Genomic DNA, 25,337 nt, shown 5'->3' on the forward strand with positions numbered 1-25,337 from the left:
TGGGAAGGCCAGAAGAACAAGAACAAAGAAGGTGTTTGGGTCAGAATGACACATGGCAGATATACCTTCCAGCATTTCTCTGATGAAAATAGGGATGTCCTAAGGAAAAGTGGGACATTCTGGGATCAAATCAGAGACCAGGACGGCTTCTGTAAATCCGGGACTGTCCCTGGAAAACAGGGACACTTGGAGGGTCTCAGATATGCAAAGGAGCAAGTTGTAATGTCAGAATCCAAGTCAGGACTCAACCCCAGAACCTACTTTCATTGAAACTCGAGGTTAGCTGCTGAGCTTTCCAGAGGGCTAAGTGGACAGCAGGGGTCACTCCCCATTATCAGAGGGTTTTTTGTTTTTGTTTTGAGGAGTACACCCCTCACAGTTACTCTTTGGATGGTACAGAGGACCTTGTATTTTCCTAGCACTCAAACTGAAACAACTTGTGTCTGGGAAATAGCACTTCTTCCCCAGGATTGCACCTTCGCTGCTGTTGAGGCACGAGCAGTAACAGCTTACAGAGAATATTGCTCTTGACATAATTAACCCACAAGTAGACACAGCTTCTCTCTGCATAGTTGCTTAGAAACAGGATACTGGGTACCTTCTATCATATGTGGTAGACTTGTAAGGTGATAAAAGCTTTCTGGGAGATGATATATAATGAAATTTTTAAAATGCTTAAAATAACTTTTGTTAAGAAACCAGAAGCCTTTTTATTAGGAATTACAGGTATCGACATACCAAAGGAGCAGAAAAGACTATGTATGGAACAACAGCTGCCCAGGTGCTATTAGCCCAGAGTTGGAAAGAAGACAAAGTCTCGACCAAAGAAAAATGGCAGACCAAGCTGGTGGAATACACTGAGATGGCAAAGCTGACTGGAAAACTCAGAAAACCAAGAGGATAAACACTTTATAAAAGAATGGGGGAAATTTGTAAGTTACCTGGGAGATTACTGTAAGTAGATGGAAGCAAGAGCAGGATTCTGACTCACTTGCAGTGTAAAAAAAATATTAAGGACAATATGGTTTGATATAAAAATTGGAGTACGGATGAATGTGCAGTTGTAGATGCTTAAAATTAGACTCCATGGAGGGGATGGAAGGAAGTCTCAAGATTCAGAGAATCTCCTTATACAGATGTGTTCTTATTAGTCTGTGTTTATTTGTACTTTGTACTTGTAAAACCAATAAAAATGCTTTATAAGAAGAAAACAAACAGGATCCTGGGCAGGATGAGCCCCTTGTCAATGAAGCTCATACTTGCACATTTCATGGAACAGGCAGTGAACCAGTGCAAAGGTGCTGTCTCACGTATCCTTCTTTGCTTTGCCTCTCATGTGGTTGGATCCTGGCTAAATCATCTTCCCCTTTAACCATCCACACATAGCAGCTGCCTGGTTTCCCCTCTGCTTCCAGCACATGGCAGGACAAAGCCAACTAATGAACCACACGTTACATAAGGTACTTGCATAACCTCGTGAGCGTTAAACTACCACTGCAGGAGGAGAGACGTGACCATTGCATTCTTTGGCCAATGGAAGGCAAACTTCAGACTTCCATGAAATTTAATTTAATTTCATGGTGGCCGAGAGAGAATATTTGGTTCAGTTCTGCAATGGACTTCAATGCTGCCACTGGACACTCTAAGGGAAAAAGCCACATGTACATTTATTCAATTAAATGTGCATTCATATCGTTTTTGATTGTTTTTTCCAAAAAGAGAGAGAAAATAATAGGTTTTAGAAAGTTGAGAAACTGCTCCATGGGGGAAAGTGTGGTGGTTCATCCATTCCACCAATCAGTGAAGTACACAAACAAGTTTCTTTCAGAAACACAGAGAACCAGATTGCTCCAAGATGGATCCCGGAGAAAGAAAATACCAGTTGAACAAAATCTAATCGGTATGCTCAAATATTGCATGTTTGAATGTATCCTGGATGTATGAACCGACTTCAATGATTTTCATATTTTTATGAAATTGTATGAGTGTTCGGCTGGTGGAATTTGCTTTCTGATCACTGTCAGGCTTGCAAAGTCCTCATTTAGGGCAAAACATTGCATGCTAACACAACAAACCTAGATAAAAGCTGCTTTGGAAGGGAGCGATTTGGAGTAGACAAGTAGGTAGGGGGGTATAAACACTCAACTCTTGCCCATCCAGCCATTTGTTTTTGTTTTAAATCAGCCACAAACACTGCTTGATTCTGTGTTTCAAATACACACATGCAAGGGAAGAAGAAGAAGAAGAAGAAGAAGAAGAAGAAGAAGAAGAAGAAGAAGAAGAAGAAGAAGAAGAAGAAGAAGAAGAGGAGTAGTAGTAGTAGTAGTAGTAGTAGTAGTTTGGATTTGATATCCCGCTTTATCACTACCCGAAGGAGTCTCAAAGCGGCTAACATTCTCCTTTCCCTTCCTCCTCCACAACAAACACTCTGTGAGGTGAGTGAGGCAGAGAGACTTCAGAGAAGTGTGACTAACCCAAGGTCACCCAGCAGCTGCATGTGGAGGAGCGGAGACGCGAACCCGGTTCACCAGATTACGAATCTACCGCTCTTAACCACTACACCACACTGGCTCACGTACACACATATTTGGAACTGGGGTGGGGGGGTGGGAAGGGAGAGAGAGAACAGTGTGGCAGACATCATAAAAAATGCAACTGAATAGGTAACAGGGTTTAGTGAGCAGGAAGAGGCTGTGGCAGAAAGCAGTCCAGAATTGGAGGCAGAAGTGGAAGCAGGCTACTGAAGAAGCCAAGGAATTTCCTCCTTCCGCTGTGACCAGCTTGCCTCCTGCTTGGTCTCCCAGAACATAGAGAGGAATTAGAGAGCAGTGGGAAGGTAGGGACCTTCGATCCTCACAACTGCCTCACTGATGCAAGACCAACTGGGAAGAGTTGCAGTGATCACTAGGCCTGTGGTATTTTGGCTTCTTTGAATAAACAGTTAGCTTTTCGGGCACCAGGTGTTTTATTGCTGACCTGTCCACAACTCTGGGTCCTGAAGACAGCTAAGACATCCCCAACATAATCTGCCTAGCCTCTGCAGTCTGCTCTCAGACCCCCTGGCCTGCAATTTGCAGTGGGGGAGAGGAAGCTCCCACTAAATTCAGATCAGGTCCCCACACAGGCAATTCGTGAAAGGAAAAGCCTGCGCTCAGAGGCAAATGGCATGACAAACGTCACATGTCGCCTGTCCTTACTATCCAAAATAGCAAACCCAGCCACGTTTGTGAACTGATGCACATACAAGATGTCAAAAAAGGGGGAAAATCCTTTGTGGAAGATGTCAGAAAGCGGAGGGGGGAGAGCGGACCCTCTCCGGTGTGCATAATATCGTTGCTGTTCTGAAATTGCTCATTTAGTAATTGTGCATCTTCCACACTCTCATGAACATGATTCTGGATAACAATGGAATCACAGTTTATGGATGAGAGTGGGAGCAGCAAAACATTTTCTCTTTCTCCAGCGCAATACAGTGGTATCTCGGGTTAAGTACTTAATTCGTTCCAGAGGTCCGTTCTTAACCTGAAACTGTTCTTAACCTGAAGCACCACTTTAGCTAATGGGGCCTCCTGCTGCCACCGCGCCGCTGGAGCCCGATTTCTGTTCTTATCCTGAAGCAAAGTTCTTAACCTGAAGCACTATTTCTGGGTTAGCGGAGTGTGTAACCTGAAGCGTATGTAACCCGAGGTACCACTGTACAAGGTTCCCTGGTGGGGTAGGGCAGGGCCAAAGGAGAATGATGGGGACAGCCATGTTTGCATTTCTCACATCTGTCTCATTCATGCTAAAATGTATCTGGATGCACGTGTGCCTTAATTTTCACATCAAAAGCTGCACACAGGTGAGCAAAGACAAAACCTCCTCTCCTGTGGTCTGTCTCCAGAATTCCACTCCCCCCCCCCCAAAAAAAAACCCCACACCCCTTACTTCCAGTATCAGAGCTGGGAGGAAAGTTCCTCAGACAACAGAGCATGAGGTGGGAAGGCAGGCTCAATGCCGATGTAATTGCAGCCATCTTTTTTCCATGTAAAAAATAGACTCCATGAGATGGGAGGAGAAGGGGCTTTTACACCTCAAGTTATTGTATTATGCTACAACGGCAGCAAGAATATTAATTGCTAGAAATTGGAAAAGTGAAATAGTACCAACAAAAAAGGAATGGCAGGATAAATTATTTGAATATCTCGAACTGGCAAAAATGACAGATGCGATTAGGAGACAATCGTCGTGGAATTTAGTGTGAGGAGGATGCAGGTCTAAGACACTTCAATATGTCTTTAGGCGTTTTGGGGAGGGGCAGGTAAGTGTAAACTTTGAAAGCAGTAGAGTAGTGAGCAGAATGTTTAGCCTTTAACCAAGGAGAGCCGAATTCAAATCCTAGGCTCAGCCCTAAAGCTTCCTAGATGACCTTTGGCAAGTCACTCATCCATTGTAAGGATTAAAATGGGATAAACCCCCTGCGTTGCTGACGTCGCTCCCCCCCCCCCCAAGTTCTTTGGAGGAAGGACAAAGACATAATTGCAACAGCCAACACAATTTGATCTTTTGGCTGCAGCCAAAATGCCTTCTTTTTGCATTGTGTTTTCAAGCTTGCTTTCCGCTTTCCAGAACAGCTAATCCAAAACAATCTTAAAATATGCATCTTGTTCTACGAAATGTTGGGAGGGGATGAACAGGCAGGCTAAGCAGCCTTTGGAGAGGCCAGTGGAATGAGTCACTCACTCAGCCCCACTCCAGAGGCAAGGAAAGCACTCCTTAAGAGGTCCCTGGAGGCTCAGGATACGGGCAGCTGCTTCCTGAACAGCTCTCACGGGGCAGCCCACTGGGCAAAAGGCACAAACCCAGCTATGCTAATCATCTCTGCCATTGCTTATCATACCTTTTTTACCCTGTAAGCTGACGTTTGCTGTTGTACATACCCCCAGCTGGTGTCTTGAATGGGCCCTATAGTTCTCCAATGGCAGTCTGGGCCCCGAACCTGGGAAGGCAGCGTGAAAGAAGGTCACCCTTTATTGCTTACAAAGCTCCGGAAACTTGGACAGGTTGGACTTGAGCAAGAAGGTGGGTGAGCCATCAGGAAAGGGGGGGGGGCAAAAGATCAGAAGGTAACTGAAAACATCAACAGAACTGTTCGGAACAACCTTACATTTACAGAGCAAAATACAGATGTGGGTAGGCAAACTAAGGCCCGGGGGCCAGATCCGGCCCAATCACCTTCTAAATCTGGCCCGCGGATGGTCCCGGAATCAGCGTGTTTTTACATGAGTAGAATGTATCCTTTTATTTAAAATGCATCTCTGGGTTATTTGTGTTGCATAGGAATTTGTTCATTCCACCCCCCCTCCCAAAAAATATATAGTCCGGCCTCCCACAAGGTCTAAGGGACGGTGGACCGGACCACGGCTGAAAAAGGTTCCTGACCCCTGCTCTTATGAAACTGCAGGTCATTACAATTTCTCATCATAAATCTAAAGGAACTGCTAAAAAAGTTTGCTGATCCCTGGGTTAAGATCTGGTGAAGTAAAATATACAGTTTTTTGGGGGGGGGGTTTCCCTCCTCCCTTCCCCCCTTCTACACAGGTTCTGTTTCTGTTTCTCTTTTTCTCTCTTTTATTTACGTCACGCCATGTTTAGTGCACATATAATTATGTGCTTTTTGAACTTTCGATAAAGATGTTCACTTAAAAAAGAAGGAGGAAAGGGGGGGGGGGGAGAGATTAGCAGCCAGACTCAGCATTGCTCTGTTAAGAGGCTGGGCATTTGTTTCTATGTTAAAGCCCTCTGCTCAAGAGTCACTTTCTCACCACCTCAAAATGCGGCTCTTAAATGTCTCCCAGTGTGTAAGGGGGCTGAAGCACCCAGCCCCAGCCCTCCCTCTTTGCAGTTAAAAGTCTCCCAGGACAGGAAGCAGCTGGTAGCGGTGGGCAAAGGGGAATGGCAGAGGGCCTTGGCTGGGCAGAACATCAACACACATGGTGCGCTGATTGTTACAGTGTGTGGGCGATGCAGCTGTGGAATCCTCCCCACCCAGTCCCCTTCTGTTTCTCAGAGCTGAAGGGCAGGTATGGGACATTCCGTGGTGCCTATTCCCCGGCCTTTGCCAGCTTCTCCTTCAACAGTGGGGTGGGGAATCAGTGTCTTGCTTACATGATGCACAGCCAGCACATACAGTGAAGACGCTTGCACAAGCAGCACTGGGGAGAAGAAATTGGATGGAAACCTGCCTGACTCCCCCTCATCTCATGCCAATATTCCTCTCTCCAGCACTGAATTTTCTCTCAGTGGTGAGACCAGTTCTCATCAGAAATCCTTTTTTTTAAATATACTTTTCAGATTTAGACATTTCACTGATTTTACAATCATTTTGACATTTCAAAACTTGGCTTCCTCCCCCCGCCCCTTTCTGTGGTTTCTTATTTTCAGTATCTTCTGCACATCCAAATTAACTTAATTTGCTCATTTATTCATCTTCTTTAAATATACAGTCATACCTCGGAAGCGGCAAATCGCGACCCTGGCACGACCCTGGGTTGCGTTTGCTTCAGGATGTGAACAGGGCTCCAGAACGGATTCTGTTCACATCCAGAGGTACCACTGTACACTCTCAAGCAGGGGTAGGCAACCTAAGGCCCGGGGGCCAGATGCGGCCCAATCGCCTTCTCAATCCGGCCTGCGGACAGTCCAGGAATCAGCGTGTTTTTACATGAGTAGAATGTGTCCTTTTGTTTAAAATGCATCTCTGGAATTTAAAATGCATAGGAATTCGTTCAAATTTTTTTCCTCAAAATATAGTCCGGCCCACCACATGGTCTGAGGGACGGTGGACCGGACCACGGCTGAAAAAGTTTCCTGACCCCTGCTCTTATGAAACTGCAGGTTATTACAATTTCTCATCATAAATCTAAAGGAACTGCATCCCTAGATTCCAGCATTGGAAGTTACCGTCGGATTGTAGGCAAGATGGAATTCTTTCAGCCCTGAGCCAAAATATTTAGACCTGCTGAATTTTTGGAAGTTTCATAGGTGAAAACACTCCCCAAAGGACGGTAGTAGCAGTGTGGTGGGGGGATGTTTAATTTAAATAATGTCTGGCTTTCCGTAAATATGAGGTGGCAGAAACTTTTCTTCTTTTAAGCCATTGTGTAGCACATGTCCCAGTGAGGCTGCTGTGCCGTGACAACAGAGTCATTCTGTCCCAGGAAAAGAGTGTGGTCAGGATCTGCCCAGCATTGACCTGAAGCAATGGCAAAACAATGGTGGGGGTGGGGGCAAAACAAAACCCCTCATATTTAAGGCAAACTAAGCATTTTAAAGATTTGCTTGCCCCCCCCCCCCTGGAAGTCATTGAATATCCCCACCCTCTCTTTCACTGGGATCAAATGATTCCACGATAGTAAGGGTGGGGGTGATATTGACACACCCATAACTTCTCCTTGAATATATCCAGCAAGCTAATGGTGTTGCTGACTTGCTCCGGCATTCGAGGCCAAATCAACATGTGGTTGCAGTCATGCTGCTTTGGGTGAGTCATGGGCTGTGGAAGAGCCAGTAGACTGAAACTCAATCCTGCCAAAAGAGACAAGCTACAGATGGGTGGTTTGTGTGACCAGGGAGGGAATGCTCAACCTGTTCTGGATGGGGTTGCATTCTACCTAGGTAAAAAAAGGTAAAGGACCTCTGGACGGTTAAGTCCAGTCAAAGGTGACTATGGGGTTGCTGTGCTCATTTCGCTTTCAGGCCGAGGGAGCCGGTGTTTGTCCACAGACAGCTTTCCGGGTCCTGTGGCCAGCAGGACTAAACCACTTCTGGCACAGCAGAACACCGTGACGGAAACCAGAGCGCACAGAAACGCAGTTTACCTTCCTGCCACAGCGGTTTACAGTGGTGCCCCGCAAGACGAATGCCTCGCAAGACGAAAAACCCTCTAGACGAAAGGGCTTTCCGTTTTTGAGTTGCTTCGCAAGACAATTTTCCCTATGGGCTTGCTTCGCAAGACGAAAACGTCTTGTGAGTCTTGCGATTTTTTCCCGCTCCCCCCCCCTTTTCTAAGCCGCTAAACCGCTAATAGCCTTTTAGCCGCTAAGCCGCTAAGCCTTTAATAGCCGCTAAACCGCTAATAGCGCTAATCCACTAAGACGCTAATAGGGTTGCTTTGCAAGACGAAGAAACCGCTAGACGAAGAGACTCGCGGAACGTATTATTTCCGTCTTGTGAGGCACCACTGTATCTACTTGCACTGGAGTGCTTTCAAACTGCTGGGTTGGCAGGAGCTGGGACAGAGGAACAGGAGCTCACCCCGTTGTGGAGATTCGAACTGCCAACCCTCTGATCGGCAAGGCCAAGAGGCTCAGTGGTTTAGACCACAGCACCAGCTGCGTTTCCACCTAGAGAATCAGGCTCACAGTCTGGGACTGCCAAGGGATCCACTTGTGTCTCCTTGGTACCCCAAGCATGGTATGCCGCAGCTTTCAGCATCCAAGGCTCATGTGCCAGCTATGACCCCTCCTGGATTGAAATGCCTAGCCATAGTTCTCGGTACTTTGACATCCTCTAGACTCAACCATTCTAAGTATATAATGTGCAAGGCTGCCTTTGAAGACTACTCATGTTATTCAAAAACACAGCTCTGGGATAGTAACTGGGACCAGTCAACAGGAACCCGTTTTAAAACAGCTCACCAGCTTCGGCCTCGGCCCAGTATACCCGAAAGAGCGTCTCCACCCCCATCGTTCAGCCCAGACACTGAGGTCCAGCTCTGAGGACCTTCTGGCGGTTCCCTCACTGCAAGAAGTGAGGTTACAGGGAACCAGGCAGAGGGCCTTCTCGGTGGTGGCACCCACCCTGTGGAACGCCCTCCCTTCAGATGTGAAGGAAATAAACAACTATCTGACTTTTAGAAGACATCTGAAGGCAGCCCTGTTTAGGGAAGTTTTTAATGTTTGATGTTTTATTTTGTTTTTCATATTCTGTTGGGAGCTGCCCAGAGTGGCTGGGGAAACCAGCCAGATGGGCGGGGTATAAATAAAATAATAATAATGATAATAATTGTTGTTTTTGTTGTTACTACTACTACTGATGAACTGCTCCCCTGGCTGCCAGTTTGCTTCTGAGCAGAATTCAAAGAGCTGATGCTTACCTTTAAAGTCACTAATGACTTGGGAAGCTGGGACTTCAAGGAACACTCACCCACACGACAGTGCCTGTACACCAAGTTCACCAGAGGTGGGCCTCATCCAGGTCCATCTCCCCTCCCTGCAGCCTGGTAAGTTCTAGTGAGTGGCTAACTCACCACAAGATTAGTCTCTCCAGGGAGGTTTACTAGATAGAGCTGCCCTGCTCTTTCAGAAGAAGACTAAAGACTTTAAAAGATATAGATCATGGATAAGCAAACTAAGGTCCGTGGACCAGATCAGGCCCAATTACCTTCTGGATACGGCCCACGGACGGTCTGGGAATCATCGCATGGATCGCCAGCACACACATTCTTCCCTCTCCCTCACACGGTGGCGGCGCCTCCTCCCTCCCTCCCTCCTCCTGGCTTCTCCTCGCCCTGCCTAGAGGAGGAAGGGAGCAGGGCTTTGTTGGTGCCAGCAGCAGCAGCGCTCAAGCGGCTGCCATTTTAAGCAGCCCCTCTCCAGAGCCCTTTCACACACCACTCATCATTCTGCTGTCGCTGCCAGCCCCTGCCGCTTGCAAGACACAGGTAAGCAGCCACTGGGGCTCGTGGTGCTCCTGTATCTCCCCCCGCCCCCAAAAAATATAGTCCGGCCCCCCACAAGGTCTGAGGGACAGTGGACCGGCCCCCTGCTGAAAACGTTTGCTGACCCCTGATCTAGATTGCAGCTGGCTTTATTCAGTTGCTGTCCTCCCCCAATCCCTTACTTCCCCACTCTCCTGGTAACTTTTCATTTGCTGCATAAGAAATGCATAGCTTTATACATAACCAATTAAGCAACAGAGAAAACAGCATTACAGAGCTGCTGAACGAGTAAAAAAATGACAAACCAGAATACAGAAATGCAGTCATGAATTCAGAGATTGTCGGATAGAATGCATATATCCCATTTTTATTTCCTTAATGACTTTTTTATCCCTTGTTTTATTATAAATATATGCTTTTATTTTATTTTTCAGTTGTATTGAAATTGGATTTTTTGGTAAACCACTTTGAGGGTTTTTAATAAAAAATCGCTATATAAAAACCATAAAAGCACAAATAAATGGCACTTTGCTCCACCCAAATAGCCTTCACTTCTTCTATAGGGCTCCCTTGCTTCTGCATACATATCCCCACACTTTCTAATTTAGACTTTTTCATTGGATTCCCCCCCTGGAGGTTCACCCAGTTCCAAATTTAGGGTGTCTCTCCAGGGCCAGGTGAAGAAGACCTTTCTGTTTTGCCCAGATTCCATAAATGTTACCTACTCTGGTTTTAATCCAGTGAGCACTTATTGATCCTGATGCTTTTTGTTGCTCTGAATTGATTCTGTGCTCTGCTGTGTAAATTTTATATCATCGTAACTGAGTTTTGCTTGATAATGCTTTTATGGCTCTGTGAGCAGCATCAGAAGCGATTCTAAATAAAAAAAAAGAGGTGAGCATGCTAAGTCTTAGGTGGAATCTACACACATATAAAAACTATTCTGAAAAAGTTTTTTTTAAGCATTTTTAAAAATAAATTGAATTTTCCATAAGGCTCAACATCACCACCTAGTGTCACATTGTATATTGCACTTAAAACACACACAAAACGTTTTATTTGCAGCTGTATAGCTGAGTCCTTAGTCACATAAACTCTGGCTGGGAAAGCAGGGATTATCTCTTAGGCAAGCAACCTCTCTCCCAGCAACAGCACCAAGTTAGCTCAAGCAAGAGCAAGAATGATATTCCTAAGCAAACTCTGGATCTGTACACAATCCCTGAAACCTGAGGAACAGGACAAAACTCACAATTGCTGCTTCCTTCTATGAGACGCCGTGAGACTTAGTGGAGCTGAGCTGGTCAGATGCAATCCTGCCCGCTTGCCTGCCTGCCTAATGTTGCTTCAAGCCTGTGCCTTTGTCTTGTGAGCTTTCTTTTCCATATTATATTCATTACTGCACATTATCATCACTTCCATGCAACTGATAATGCTCTTGGGATGCTTGTGTATGCGTGCAAATCTCTTTTCAGTACAATAACTTCCCTGAGAATTAAAAGAGAGGTACACAGAGTGCTATCATTATATACCTGAGCAAGAATACCCACCAGTTTGATCTGACCCCCCTCCATACCAAACCAGAGCCTGAAGGAGAATAAGTATTAAGAACCCTATTGGTCAAACGAAAGGCATTCCACTTTCCAACCCTCCAAAAGCCTCCAACAGAAGGCAGCCCAGTGCCTCCAAACCATTTTCAAGTGAAAAGTGAGTCTAAACACTGATGGACACTTTCTATGGTGTGCAGTCAGCATGGTTAGACTATAGCTGGGGGGTCAAGAACATATCCAGGCCTCATCAGAAGTGACCAAATGACCTCCAAAAGTCCAATGTCTATCTTTCTAGCTGGATAAGTTCCAGGGAAATCCTGTCCAATGCTCTAACTAGGAATGACAGCTACTTCCTCCCCTTCCCTCCATGCAGATACCACTTGGAAAAGATTTGGGATGGATCTAATTGCAATCACCAGGCTTGGATCTATTACAAAAACTGGTTGCACTCAGACATATAAATCTGGCCGAGGGAGGACCGGAACAAAGAACTGGATTGCCTTGAATGCTTGAGACAATGGCAAACTATGTCAGCCTCTGTAAGGTTGTGCTCAGTGGGTGGCGCTGTGGGTTAAACCACAGAGCCTTGCCGATCAGAAGGTCAGCGGTTCGAATCCCCATGACAGGGTGAGCTCCTGTTGCTCGGTCCCTGCTCCTGCCAACCTAGCAGTTCAAAAGCACATCAAAGTGCAAGTAGATAAATAGGTACCACTCTGGCGGGAAGGTAAACGGCGTCTCCGTGCGCTGCTCTGGTGGCTTAGTCATGCTGGCCACATGACCTGGAAGCTATATGCTGGCTCCCTCGGCCAATAAAGTGAGATGAGCACTGCAACCCCAGAGTTGACCACGACTGGACCTAATGGTCAGGGGTCCCTTTACCTTTAATGCAGCAAAAACTTGTCTTCGTCAGGAATGTCTTGCACCAACAGACACTTGCTAGCATTATGGCACACAAGGTGTGGCGCTGAAACATACAATCTGGTCATGCCCTATAGTGGCACTGTTTTGGATGGAAGCCATTCTCCGCATTAGTTTGGTCCTGGGAAAATACCTAAATTTATTGGATGCTCAAGTTATATTCCAACTCTGTGGGCCTTGGCATTAGGGCAACTTAAGTGGACTATGCACACCCTGTTGGTGGCCAAGAGGCTTCTGGGAAGAACCTATGTCTCCACTGATTGCTCAGCGGTCGGAAGACTTACCTACCATTGCAGCATATGAAAGAGCTATCTTTGGCGGGCGGCACAAAGAGAATAATTTGGGATCCGTACTTGGAATTGTTTGCATGAATTACATGCCCAGTGGGCATTTTCCTGCCCCACTCCCCCCCCCCCCCAGCTTCAGTGGTACAATTACCATACTTTTCTTTGTATAAGGTTTTATTCAAAAATCATGTTAAAAATTGGAGGTCGTCTTATACATGGATAGTGCATTGTGGGGATGTGTGATTGGTTGCTGCCACTAGTCGGAGTTTTTATTTGTGGTTGCGGCAAGGGCTGGTGCTGATTTGCTGTCGTTGCGGCAATAGGGTGGGCGATTTGCTGCTCCTGTCGGTGAGTGGATAGATTGTATTTGCGACACATGCAAGCAGCCTTGTTGGTCTGGTGGCTGAGCGATTTTTAACAATCCTCCCCCGAAAAAACTCAACAACTTTTCTTAATTTTGAGTCCCCCAAAATAGGGGGTGTTTTATACACAGGGGCATGTTAAACACGGAAAGATATGGTAGTTAATTTTGCACCCTGGACTTAATGGTCTTTGGGAGATATGGGGTTAGACAGACATGGGTGTTACTTTGTTTATCAATTGCACAGTTTCTTGTCTTCCCACTCATTTGTGGGGAGGGGGCTGGGCTGTGGGACCTAAGCTTTGGCCAAGAGATCCAGCCATATGTGCAACCTCGAATGGCTTTGCCCTTCTGCTTGCTCATCCTGCCTCTCATCACATGGAAGCAGAAACTGGGCGCATCAAGAGGCATGCTTCCAGAGCACGATTTGGGGTGGGTGGGGAATGCTTATTCTTCAGAATTACCAGGAGGGTCCAACCAGCTCACTGGTTCAACACTATGAGGCTGTATTACTCACCACCTCCAAAGAGTTGAAGCTGACTTGAAATGGGGATGACTCTGGTGCTACACTCGTCTTGTTTTTGCCTTTAGTAAACAACTTCCATCATTATGTTTGGGGCCGATGCTTTGCTTAAACCACTTTCAGCTCTCACAGAACCACAATTCCTCTGTCATCTGTTGTCTAAAACCATTAAAATGGGGGCAGTATACTGGGTAGACGTGCTAAAGACAGACATCCCTTTGCTTTAACGAGAGATTGCTCATGGTAATGTTATGAACACAGCTCATTTATTATAAGGCACACCCCCAACTCTTCTTGAAGCAGCCATCCTTTTTTCCTTTCCTTTTTCCCCAATAGTCTTCCACCTCCCTCCTTCCTTGGAGGTTTTTAAGGAAAGGTTGGATGGCCATCTGTCATGGGTGCTTTAGCTGCATTGCAGGGGGTTGGTTGGACTAGATGACCCTTGGGGTACCTTCCAACTATGCAATTCTATGATTCTACTGAGGGCTCATCCACACTTAGCTTTTGCCCTGCGATTTCCAGGCACAGGTCCATTCTTTAAAGCTCCACGTCCAAGCACATTTCTTTTTACCTGTCACTTTCCCCTTTCCACTCTTTCATGCTGAATCGGAACAAATGGCAATTCACAGCTTCCACTGATTGCCATTTGCTCCAATTCAGTGGTAAAGAGTGGGTTTTTCTGGGGAAAGCTTCAGAGTGGGGGGAAATTGCCTGGACCCAGAGCTTTAAAGCATAGACCCATTCCTGGAAGCGCAGCACAAAATGAAGTCTGGGTGAGCCGTGAATCTGAAATGGCGAAGAGAGAGCCAGGGAGAATGTGTTCTAGCCCCTCCTCCCCAGCACAACCTGCCTCCTTTCCGCCCCCCTGATCTGACAAACTCCTGTCTTCCGATCCTTCTCCCCTTCCTCCCCCAGGTGCAGTGGCCCCTTTAAGACAGCTCCCGTCCGGCTGCCAAGCACACAAGGATCCAATTAGGTCCTGCCTGCAAGACCTGGAAGCTCAGCAGCTGGGTGGGTCCCCCTGGAAGCCTGCCTTTCTGGATCAGCTTCTTCCACTCAGATAGTATGATGGCAGGGGGGGGGGGCGGTCCACTTGGACTGGGACTTCATAGCTGGCTGGCAGGCGGGTGCTGCTGGTTCATAACCAGGTCCATCAGTCGGTGCCAAGATGCAGCTGAATCTGGCATTGTGCATTTGAAAAAGAACCCTTCAGCCCTCCCTAACCTGCAGAGGCTGGGGGAGGAAATTCTATTTCCTGGATGCCAATCTGGAGTGAGGTGACGGAGATATAAGAACCTCCGCTTAGCATTTTTAATGAAAATGCAATCTGTGGACAGTTTGCCTGCTCACAACCAGGCATATGCCTCCAAGATAGCCTATCCAGGTCACAACTGAAAGCCAGAGAGCATGGAAGAGGCAAAGAAGGGCAGAGCAAGGGAGATTCTCCACTGCTCCTCTTCTAATCTCTAAGGATTAAGGGCAAACTGAGAGTCAGGGCCGGGAGCCAGTTTTGTTCCTCGGCAAATAACATTCAGGACAATGGAGGTCACCCAGGACAATTGTCAAGGCAGCAACAAGCACCCTCTAGACCCTCCCACCTTGACCTGGGACAGGGGCCTCAAGGTGGGCTGGAGGGTGCTTAGAGAGGAATCTGCCCTGCTGCCCAGCTTTGGTGAAGACCAGTCGCTTCTGGGGGACATTAGATGAAGCCCCTGTCTGCTCCCTTTTCTTCCTTTTTCTCCCTCTTCCTTTGCACCAGCCATGGGGACCAGAAACAGGGTGCACTGTGAATTCCAAGCCACTGCCTCTCTCCGGAAACGAAACAAGGGGAAAGCGCAAAAACTCTATAAAGATTTTCTGTCCAGCCCACCTGTTCATTTTATGCCATTCAGGAAGAGCGCGCAGTTGAAAGTCAGGGCAGTGCACAGTGAACATGAGGATGGCCAGGTGGTGCTTTGCTCCTTGGGCCAAGCTAAACGGGACACCATCCACACGATTGGTGCATTTTTAAAAGAGAAAAGCTGGTATGGAGACCTCTGCACTGACTGGGGTTGCAAAGGCTTAAAGCTTCCCTGCCTGCCTGACCCTCCCGCCGGGGTCCCAATCCGGAAGAACCCCACACCTGCTGCTGACATATAAAAAAAGCATTCGCACCAATCACATGAACGTTGTCTCATGTGGCCCTTGTTTTTACTGTGCTCCCAGCAGCCGCTTGGTTTCAAGACAGTCCCAATGTAGAGGGTTGACCCAACTGGAGGAGTTCCCTGCCTTGGGTCACCAAGGGCTGCAAGGGTGTTCAGCAACTTGCCTGCTCAGGAAGCAATGAGAAAAAGTCAACTCCATCCAGTAATGGTGAAGGTAAAGGACCCCTGGACGGTTACGTCCAGTTAAAGGCAACTGTGGGGTTGTGGCGCTCATCTCGCTTTCAGGCCGAGGGAACCAGTGTTTGTCCACAGACAGCTTTCTGGGTCACGTGGCCAGCATGACTAAACCGCTTCTGGTGCAATGGGACACCATGACGGAAACCAGAGCGCACAGAAATGCCATTTACCTTCCTGCCAAAGTGGTACCTATTTATCTATTTGCACTGGTGTGCCTTCAAACTGCTGGGACAGTGCAACGGGAGGTCACCCCGTTGCAAGGATTTGAACCGCCGACCTTCTGAGAAGCACATGGGCCATCTCAGCAGCAGGCCTTTGAAGAGACCTGAATAGGGGGTGGGGGAAGCTTCTATTGGAAATTGTGTCTTAGTTGATAAATCACAACATCTAAGTTTGCAGCATTAACTGAAGGGGAGAAGAATTCCATCCTTTCCCTCTAAGGACTACAGGTATGAGGAGGAGGTGAAAGAATGCTAAGAGGTACCCGTGTTGCAGCCAATGATCCTAATGGACTGCCTCTGGAGAACACACCGTGCCTTTCCTTAAGGGCTCTCTCTACTGTCCTAGTGTGCAGTCGTGCTTGTAAAGGGCAAGTGGGCATTTGGTTACACGCTCACAACACATGCAAGACAAGGGAAGGCCTTTGTACTAGGGAAGGATGCCCACAAGCATCTCTCGGGGGTGGGAGGGGAAAGTCAATGGCCTGAACCATTTTGCTGGGAGTGTTAGTGGAAAGGAGCAAGTTTCTAGCTTCAGGGCAAGAGGAGTGGAAGTGTAAAAGAAAAGGCCCATTTGAGCTTGGCTGGCCACTCCCCAAACCTTTCTTGCAGTGTGGGAGATGGGTGGGAGAGAGGAGGAGGAGGAGGAGGAAGGACTAGTTTTTAATAAGAGTCTCCAGCTGGCATGAAAGAGCCAATTGTGTGATCTTGCCGAACTCCCAAGACCTCCTTATACAATGAGCCCCTTCAGCCCACAGAGCTGAAAGCTGCTACCTTTTGCCCTGCAGGCAATGCTTGCTTGCTTCTGGAGCTCTGCAAAAGCATTAGGCCCCTTCTGCACAGCTCTTCAGAGGAACAGGTGCTGCCCCCTAGGGAAGAGGGGTGCAACTTTGGCAAGGCCAGGGCATGAGGTTGGTGTGGAAAAACACACAGCAGCAGGGGTGGGGAGACTGACATTCATCACAACAGACAAGAGTCCAATGCTGAACAGAACCAGGGTGGAAGAAACACACCATGTAGGTTTTTTGCCTCTGCGGTGGGGGGGGGGAGGCAATCTTGAATTTGTCATCTCCATCCTGCTTTGCTGTGGGATATGATCATTGGCTATCACTCCAAGAGAGAAGGCACCTGTTCTTGTGAAGTCAATAGGCCACTCAGGAGCTGAGGAATGCTGGGCTGAAGAAGAATTCTGACTCAAGACTCAACCAGCTGAGTCGGGAAGAGATGATTATTCCCTGTCTGTAGACATCTCTTGCCAAACCTCCTTTCCCTAGATCTTCCTCCCTGCTAACCTATCAAATTAAGATTGCAAGAAAGTTCCCAAGTGGAGAACCATGAGGCAAAAGGAATCTATTGCATTTTTGTGTTGGCCTGCTCTCATTTAACCCGATAACATAATCAGCACTTTCTTGGTGCTGAATTTGCAGTTCGTTGGCACAGGACTTCCTACGCCTTGGTGCAAAATCATTTTCAAAGCGCATATGGGCCATTGTTGTTGTTGTTTAGTCGTTTAGTCGTGTCCGACTCTTCGTGACCCCATGGACCAGAGCACGCCAGGCACTTCTGTCCTCCACTGCCTCCCGCAGTTTGCTCAAACTCAGGCTGGTAGCTTCAAGAACACCATCCAACCATCTCATCCTCTGTCGTCCCCTTCTCCTTGTGCCCTCCATCTTTCCCAATATCAGGGTCTTTTCCAGGGAGTCTTCTCTTCTCATGAGGTGGCCAAAGTATTGGAGCCTCAGCTTCACGATCTGTCCTTCCAGTGAGCACTCAGGGCTGATTTCCTTAAGAATGGAGAGGTTTGGTCTTCTTGCAGTCCATGGGACTCTCAAGAGTCTCCTCCAGCACCATAATTCAAAAGCATCAATTCTTCGGCGATCAGCCTTCTTTATGGTCCAGCTCTCACTTCCATACATCACTACTGGGAAAATATGGGCCATGGCTTCTATCAAATATAAACATTACACTGCATGCCATCTTCTTCCCTTGAATTTCAAACCCAAGTGCAATCTTTCACTTCAATATCAATAATAGCGTGGTCTATGCATTCCAAGGTTCACAATTAAAGTGAGTTGGCTTGAGATTTGCTCAGCTATCATCTGCATCACCTTTTGAGGGTGCCCAGTTCCCCCAGTGTTGACAGCAAAAGTAGTCCCCACTGAAAGAAGCTGCCCCCTCAGGTTTAAGTTTCTGGGTACTATTTCTTTGGTGGACCATACAGAACTGATCCCAATTCACCTTGAGCAAGCCTGTTTCTCCACTGGACAATCCTGAGTGATACCAGAGAACTTGTTGGTGGGAAGCCAGACCCACCCAGAGGAGTAATGGCCAACTAAGAATGGGTGGACTTTAAAACCAAGAGGAATGTGAGCTTTTTACAGGACCGTCTTGCTCCCTCCCCCTTAGGATGAAATTCTAAGTTGGTGCTCATAACATTTCCCACCCAATAGTCCTGCCCTCTGCATCCCCATATGTAGGGCTGGAATTCTAACTCAAGCAGCAGAGAGGCCCCACATCAAATTGTGGCTCCTTGCAGGCCCTCATTTGGCATTAATCAAGAGACAAGCCAAACAAACATATGCCAAAAATATATATAGGAGATTTTCTGGAGTCTGCTGCAGTCTATTTAATTGGGACAAAAGACAATATGGGCTTGTGTGTCTGTCTTTTGCTTTCAAACAAAATTAATGAACTGAAAGTTAGTTTTCTAAATATTTTGCTTGCTCTCTCTTTCTGTTGTTTTCCACAAACCTAACTCAAGTGTTAAGTACTTGGGCTGTGTTCACACTCCCGTTTCCTATGCAGTAATTTCTTTTCCAGTGCAGGGTTTTAATCCATGTTCACATGGCACTATCCAAAATGCACACGTATCCTGTTGTTGGCATCTGTCTGTCTCAAGAGACAATGGATTGTGCCTCAAAATACTACTATTTGATGTGTTGTTTCTCAAACCGACTGGAGTTCTTAAGCTGTTCCTAATACAACTCTGCGTAAGGGGTGAACACCTTTGCACAGGGTAAAGACATCCCGGCTGGCCGATGCTCCCTGGGGTGAACCCAAACGGAAACTAATCTGACACTAATGAAGCTGTGCTGACATGAACATCTAGAGAGGAAAGAGATGTGAAATGCCTGAGACCTCGAGAGCAACTTCGCTAAGGTGGTAATGTGAACAGACCCTAAGACCCCAAGATAACCATTTAAAATAAGTAGATAGGCTGGCCTTATTGCACCCTCTCTTCCAGAATTCCAACCCCGTCCATACGAATATTCATCCAGTAAGTCAAGCAATAGAGCTGTGAGTTAAGGCACTGCACTCCTCTGCCCCAGCACAAAATTTCTTCTTTGTGTCTTTGGCTAATTTGGAGTTGGGACAAAATCTGTGTTGTTACTGGCTGCTTTCTGCAAAGATCTATCTGTAAAAGGACAGCTTCTGGGACCAAGGTAGTGTCAGAAACTTAGATATAAAAGCTAGGTGCCAAATGGCTCCTTAAACCAGGGCTACATTTGCCAAAATGGAATGCCTAGTTGCCATTTTGGGGCCAGATACGACTTTTGGGTTCCTGAAATCCATTCTGATTGTGCAGATAAGATATAGCAGATAGAATTCTACAGGATACGTTGCTAGTGTGTAAAAACAGTCAAGATCCAAGGATCCCCAGACATGCACCTCCAGGTTGTGGAGATGTCAAGTGCCACCCTGGTGCCCGGGCATATTCACTTGGTCGCAAGTGGCTGATAGCCAGGTTCAAAATGTACAAGACACAGGACAAAGAGCGCACACACACTGAAAAACCAAAAGCCTCCTCCTCTTCATTTTACAGTCGTATGTGTGTGCAAAAGGGCTTTCTATAGCCACTGCCTGTCACCACCAATAAGCCAGGCTCAATTAGACCTTCAAGCCATCCACAGAAGACCATTAATTAGTTAATTCTTAATCACTCTCTAATCGGCTCATCGCCCCCCCGCTCCCCCAGCTGTGATCCTGCTCCTCACACAGTAGGGGATATCTGCAGGTCACAAGAACAGGGTGAGGCCAGGACACAAACTACTGCTCCAGACATACCTGCTTTCTCACGAAAGCCCCCACAGCCACCATCTTTGTCACCATGTCCCCAGGAGGGCACAACTCAGCATGAGGCTACGTCAGCTACCATGTATTAGCAAACATGGCCAGTGACCCCAGGATGATGGGCGTTCAAGCCCAACAACAGCTGGAAGGAGACAGGTGGATCCAGCCTTGAAAGTGCAGCATGACCAGTTTCCTTCTCCAAAATGCTCCTAGGCAGGTATTATCCAAGCCAGAGGCAGCTGCATTCCTGAACCACACTAAGATGCACGCCATTGGGCCAAAAGGATATTGCAGGTATGTGTCCAGACACTAGGAGGATGCCTCAAAACTCTCTGTGCCACTAATATCTAACAGGCTAACACCATAGGAGGAGGAGGGAAGCTTTGCGGGTCACCTAGTCCAACTCCTGTCCAAATAGGTAGAGAATTCAGAGCTAGAGCGTCAGCCTCTACTTGAAGACTTCCCAGCAATGGCACTGTGATTATCTGGCCAGGAACTGCACATTGTGCATCCCACCTGCACTGCTCCTATCTTCAAGGAAGGCACTTCCATACGCCAATCGTCCACCCCCACAGCTGCCCAGAGGGCAGCCAGCCAGCCATGCTTATTCCCTTCTCAGAAGCTGGGAGGGAGAGAAGGTGCTCTTAAGCCACAGAGCAAGTCTATGTCTGAGTCAGGAGTGGAAAGTAGTTAATGAGAATCACACCAGGCGTCACAAAGATATCCACGCCAACGCAGCCCAAAAGCATGCTTCAGAGGACACACACACACATTCAATTGCTTCACCTTTTTTCTAGAGATCAGAGCCTTCAATTCCAGGCATTCTGCAAACTGCACCTTATGTCCTGGGAGTCCTGCTCCAGAATCCCAGTTGTGTCAGTGAAAAATGTCCCTTCCTGTCCACTCTTTTTGCATCACACACTAAGTCCTGGGACTGAGAAAAGAGACTTCTCCGCCTTGCCAGAGACCCTGCCTGAAACAAATACCAAGCAAGGTGGTGGCAGGTTTTACTCCTCCCCGGGGGTGGGGGTGGGGGCTCAAGGACACTCACAAACCCAGACTTGCTATTCTCCTACTTCTTGCCCATTGGTTCCTGAAAATCTACAGCAGCAGTAGCAGCAGCAGCAGCGTTAGAGCCAAGCTGGAGAACTGCATCTGGCTGACACATTGGACTGGGAACTGGCCCATCCTCCATGGACCACTTTGACAGGCAGCCTAACATGATCCAACTTTAAAGGAAGTTCTGAGAGCACACTCTGAATTCCTCTCTTCCTCCTTTGCAGCCCCAGCTTGCATTCCGCATCAAATGCTAGCCCTCTGACTGTGATCCCCTGGTGGAGAATTCTCAACGAGGGGGCTTGTGTTTGGTGCCAAATGTGAAAAGTGTCAACTAAATGCAAGGCCTGCCCGCTTGCAGAAGAACTCTTGAGAGTGTACTCCTGCCCCATCTGACTGTCATATGATGCCAGGTTGGTGTAGCGGGGCGGACTACTGTGCAAGCCAAATTAGGACCACTGGCAGACTTAATTTGGCCCACAGGCTAAAAGTTTATATGCATCTCTCTCCCTCTCTTTCTCATTTCTTCTTGGGATAATAAGGCAATACTCACCACCCACAACTGTTACCTCTTTCTCCTTCCTCTGAAGACAATACAAGCCTACAGTATCATGTCCAGAGACAAGCAAAGGGACAGAAACAACAAACAGAAATACTCTTCCAAATCCAACTCGTGGTAACTCTTAACTCTTTATTTGGAGGCATGTGCAAGGTTCACAGCAGCAAGAAGCAACATCGACGAGGAGGCATTTTAGCACTTGAACAAACAATTTGCAAGAGACTTGCAAAGGACAAGTTTCCACGGTTTGATAACAGCATGCGAGAGCAATAAACCACAGCCCTTGCAAAGCATCTGGGTGTTCTGTAGGGGTGACGCATCTGTACGCTCCCACCCTCTGGTTCTCCCGCTCCCCCTGCAGCTTGGCCCAGCCCCATATCCTATGTCAGTCTGTCTTCTCTGCCTCCTGCCTTGCTTTCCCTGCCGGTGGAGCAGAGCAGAGGCACATTCTGAACCAATAATATTTCATTGCAACACTACAGTCAAGAAGAGACCCTCCTTCGCATAAGAGGAATGTAGTGTTTTGGGGGGCTATTCTACAAGGCCTGGGTGAGGCATTTCCCTTACACCCCCTAAAAAATAGTTTCTGCCAGCATTAAGCTTCTCTCCCAAGTGAACACTTGATTGTATCCTGGGGAGACTTGCTTTACATGTCTGTTAGCTTCACACCATGAAACTCCACTGGGGAGCATTTTCAGGTCTGTATTACTCCAAACAGCTTCCTTCTGCAACAGGGCCTCCAAAGCTACCCAGAGGATAAGGTTGCGATAGAACAATGGCAGTGCATGCTTATGCAGCTTCTGTAGCGTTGGGTTCACAGAACTGTGCAAAAGCAAGTGGGAGAGGGTTCTGTAGCAGGATCTCGACCCAGAAGCCAGCTCCTAGCATTCCATCCCAACTCTCTCAATGTTCTCTCAACCACTCTCTCAACCACTAGTGTGACCAAGAAACAGCCCAGGGAGGGGCTGTGCCAGGAGACTCAAGGCTGCCCACAGACATTTTACATCGTCTCGATCTGGAATATTGTAAACAGCTGAAAGATGTCCGAACGCCTCTCTCTGTTCACTAGGACAACAGGAAGGTTTAGCAACCCCCCCCCAAAAAAAGTTTCCCAAAATGCACCCCTTTATTTTTGCTTTTGTTGGTGAGCAACTACCACCCACTCCATTGGGTACAACATAAGGACTATAGCTGGAGGCAACATTGCAGCAGGAGAAAAACCACTCTCTTACACAGACCCAAAGACTCTGGGTTTCCTGGCCTCTACACTAAGAGTATTATGAGGGTGTTAGGCATCCTCCAGTGTTGCTTTAGACACACTGCATCCCTTGCTCTGCCGTAGGATCTCTGCAATATACCAAAGTCCCCTCTGCAACCGAGATGAAAATTCTGGTTCCAGCTGCATGTTCCTGGACTCCAGTTCTCACCATTCCTGGCCACTGGCCATGCTGGCTGGGGGGGGGGGGTGCTGCTGATGGGAGCTGGGATCCAGCAACACCTGGAGGGCCACAGGTCTGTCACACCTCGATCTACAGAGTCAAGGCCACCAGTAGTTTGCTATTTCAGTGCAAGTCTGAAACAGGGCGCACCTGGTGTGTCTTAGATCGACTGAGTGTCAGCTCGAGTTGGAAAGGGTTTGCACCCAGCCTGCAAGACTCTCTGCCGACAGATGGAGAGAGTGCTCAAAAACTGGAGAGGGCTTTGGATAAAGACAGAAGTCCTGGTCCAAGCTTCCTGTTGCTCAGCAAGCCCAGGGGCCCCAAGGAGGCAGCAGGACTTGCTCGAAAGGCGCTGAATGCCCTTCTCTCCCAAGGCTGCTGGAGGTGGGATATGGAGCTGCTAGCCAGCCTGCTCTGGTTTCCTGCAGGATGGCTATCCAGATGTTCTCAATTATGCTTCTCTCTCTGCACCAGCCCTCCCCGTCCGCCCCGCTGGCTATTTTCCGGGGAGCCCAGCCGACACCCCCCTCCCATTCCTCCAGATCCTGGCCAGAGATTTGACAGTGGGCCTTTCCCCTCCTTTCTCCCTCCTCCGGGTGCCAAGCCCCGCCACTCCCGCCTGTTTGTCCCTGCCGCCCCACCGATTCTTGCGGGCAGAGAGCGCGCTCCGGTGCCAAGCTGCCCTCCCCGGAGGTCCCCAAGCGAGGAGTTGGGTGGGGTGGGCGGCCGAGAGAGAAGGCGAGGCGCGGAAAAACAACTTGGAGAAGCCGAGTTCTGCCTGCCAGCCCAGCGAGGGCGGCTCTCGCTAATGGCCAACAGCTGGACGCCAACCCCCCCAACCCCCCCCCCCCCGCGCCCGAAAGGCGGGCGAGGCAGCGAGGGCGGGAGAGAGAGAGGCAGCTACACAGATGTCATTTGTTCCTTCGCTCCGGCTATTTCTTCCCTCGCACACATGGAACGCGCGGGGGGGGGGGGGGAGAGAAGCAGCGGTTTAAACCAAATTAAAACGGGGGGGGGGGAGAGTTGGGTAGCGTCTTCTTCCCTCAGCGCGTGCGGGGGGTGTCTTTCGCTTTGTCTGGGCTTTGAGGCAATTGGCAACCCCCCCCCCCTTTCTTAACGAAATAAAAGAAGCCAGCTGAGGAGACTGAGGGCGCAAACTTCGTCCCCTCAGGACTTACCCGGAGCGAGGCGCGCGCGGGGCCGAGGGCTGCCCGTCTCTCGCCTTCCCTTGTCGGGGTCCCTTCCTAGAGTCCGAGGGGCGGGATAGGGGCAGAGAGAGAAAAGGGGGCAGAGAGAAAAGAGGGGGGAAAGGCCGTTGAGAAGATGCCGAAGTTTGGGGAGGCGCCTGGGGAGGAGCGGCGCCCCCGGAGCGGGAGGGGGCGAGGGGTAGCGGGGTTAGCGGAGCATCCTCTCAGCCGCCCGAGGTACCTTCTCCTCTCGGCTCCGTCGGCGGCTCCGCGCTGGAGAAGCTGCCTCGCCCGCCGAGCGGGGTCCCCGGGGCTGCGCTAGGCTCCGCCCCTCCCGCCGAAGCCCCGCCCCCGCCGTCGGAAGGGCAGCGGCGAGGAGGAGGAGGAGGAGAAGCGGAGCTGCCCCGCCAGCGGTGCGGACGGACGGACGGCGCCTGCTTATGCCGCCCCGATCGGGCCAGAGTGGTCCATCTCAGCCGGGCGTCGTCTTCTGCCTGGTTGTTTGCGCGCTCGTGGGAACGCAGAGCCCCGTGAGACCATCGGGGGTCCCTCCAGCTCCGTGTTTCCCAAACTTCGGTCTCCCACCTGTTTTTGGACTACAGCTCCCATCATCCATAGGTAGCAGGACCAGAGGTCAGGGATGATGGGAATTGTAGTCCAAAAAAAAACCAGGTGGAGAGCCAGGTTTGGGAAACACTGTTCTAGCTCAGTATTGTCCGCACTGACTGTGTGTGATGGCCTGGGATTTGGACTCGGAGGCTGAACCTGAGGAATCCCAGCCTGCACAGGAGTCCCCGCCTCCAGAACCAGCTGAGCCGGGGCTGGGGCCTGAGCCTGAAGGGTCCTCACCTGTGCTGGATCCTCAGGTGCAGGCGTCAGCTGAGTCTGCTCTGGCTCCTGAGGTGATGGAGGACCCATTGCCTGCAGGTGCTCCACTCTCAGCCCCGTCAGAGGAAGCTGAGGTTGCCTCTGGGTCCGGTGACCCGCCAGCCTCTCCTGAGCTGCAGAGGCTCAGGGCAGAGAGGCAGAGCGAACTAAGTTCCCGCAGGAGGAGTGCTTGCCTCCAGGCTAGGAGAGGCGAGTCACATGT

At 48.8% G+C, this 25,337-nt stretch overlaps 1 protein-coding gene across 3 annotated transcripts in view; it reads right to left on the bottom strand.

Annotated features, from left to right (window-relative positions):
- The window catches only part of KANK2 (KN motif and ankyrin repeat domains 2), a 74,094-nt gene extending 49,499 nt beyond the window's left edge, over window positions 1–24,595 (bottom strand). The window contains exons 1-2 of one of the 3 annotated variants that reach the window (XM_028711891.2): window positions 24,489–24,573; window positions 24,239–24,304 (exon numbers count right to left, since the gene is read on the bottom strand). The gene's annotated coding sequence lies outside the window, so the exon portion shown is untranslated. Of the gene's footprint in view, window positions 1–24,238 lie in introns of all 3 variants that reach the window. The other 2 variants (XM_077921701.1, XM_028711890.2) reach the window with 2 other exon arrangements.
- Window positions 24,596–25,337: the final 742 nt, after the last annotated feature.

The sequence above is a fragment of the Podarcis muralis genome, chromosome 17 (genome assembly GCF_964188315.1).
Source record: "Podarcis muralis chromosome 17, rPodMur119.hap1.1, whole genome shotgun sequence".
NCBI lineage: Eukaryota > Metazoa > Chordata > Lepidosauria > Squamata > Lacertidae > Podarcis > Podarcis muralis.